This window comes from Vanellus vanellus, assembly GCF_965231255.1.
Source record: "Vanellus vanellus genome assembly, chromosome: 1".
NCBI lineage: Eukaryota > Metazoa > Chordata > Aves > Charadriiformes > Charadriidae > Vanellus > Vanellus vanellus.
The window spans coordinates 121,653,587-121,655,267 of record NC_138905.1 but is presented as its reverse complement, the minus strand read 5'-3'; positions in this window follow the sequence as shown (position 1 = coordinate 121,655,267).

The window sequence follows — 1,681 nt, the reverse complement described above, 5'->3', positions numbered from 1 at the left end:
ATGGCTGAACACCTGCCTGCCCATGGGAAGCAGGGAATGAATTCCTTGTTTTGCTTTGCTTGCATGAGAGGCTTTTTCTTTACTTACTAAACTGTCTTTATCTCAACCCATGTGTTTTCCTTATTTTTTCCGATTCTTCTCCCCACACCACTGGAGAGAAGGAAAAGTGAGTGAGCGGCTGTGTGGTCCTAGTTGCCAGCTGGGGTTAAACCACAACACTGACCTAACCTGATACTTGGTCTTTGAAAGTGGAACTGGACAATGCTATTGAGAGACAGCAAGCCCTCTGTACTCAATTTCTTCTGCCCTCAGTCCCCAGCATCCACGATTCATTGGATTAGGGATATTGGTGGGCACATCCCAGACTGCAGTATCCACCTACGAGCTTCCTGTTCCTGATGCTGCCCAATACCTTCTTGGGTCTGTTGACATTGTCAGTCACCACAACATCCTGTGACAACAAATACCAGAAGTTCCCGACCCACCATATAAAAAAGCACACTCTTTTATCTCTTTTAAGATGATCTACTAATTTCATTGTGTATACAAACTGTGTATACTAATTATCGTTATAGTATTGCAGGATTTTCTGGCTAACAGTTCTGCATTCATCTTATTCACTGCCTTTATGATTTTGGAAAATGCCTTGGTTTCCTCTGCAGATTCAAGTCTTTTCAGTCTCCTCATGGAGCAGCTGTTTCATCCTCTCTAATTCTTGTTTTCTCTGCACCTTTTCTTACACCACTACATCTTCCCCGAGATGCAGAGCCCAGACTCCACAAAGTGCTCAAGAAGTCAACTCACTGAGGCTTTATATGGTAGCAAAGTCACACCATCCTCCTGACGGTGCCCAGTGTTTTCCTGGGTCTTGGCTGCTGCTGCATGTTGAGCTGCTGATTTTGGTGAGCTGTAAGTGAGAACTCCAAGGTCCTTCCCTCAGTGGGACCTGCCAGCTCTGAGCTCAACATCACCTACTAGTGCAAGAACAGCGCAGAGGACACTGCTTCCCCATCCATCCCCTTCTAACAACTGCAACTTTAGATGTATCCTGAACACAAAAATGTACCCACTCAGGATTTTCAGGAAACCTCCACAAAATTTTGTCCACTTTATTTGTTCAGTCATTGTTCAAGCACTCACAGTATAGATTTCAGCCTGAAATCCAGCCTCGCTTGATCAGAGCTAAACACAAATTTGGGGTTCCTTTGGAGATTGTTTTGAAGCTATGGGCTTCTTTGGCAATAAACATTTCTCATCCCCTCCCTTCTTCTATCCGCAGTTTTCACAAATCTCACAAGAAGTAATTGGACAAGGGATTGAAATCCAAGGTCCTTCCTCCTCAGTGAACTTCTAACCAACAGTTGTAGCGTGAACATGGATTAATTTTCTCTGCCTCCCTGGCCCAGTGAACACAGATGTACCTATGAAGTCTGACAGCGGCTTCAGTAGAAGGGACTGGGACTGGGACACCTCTTTCCTTCAACGAAGACCCCCAACCTCGTGGTTGGGGTCTTATACACAATATCAGAAACATCAGCAGGAACGTAAGGCAAGGTGAAGGACTTTGCATAGCCTACAACCGTAACAATGGAGAAAACTTAAATATACAGATCTTAATGCAGCGCAGCTTGCATTAACCCTCGCTAGGGTTAAATTAACACTTTTGCAGACAAAGAACAGA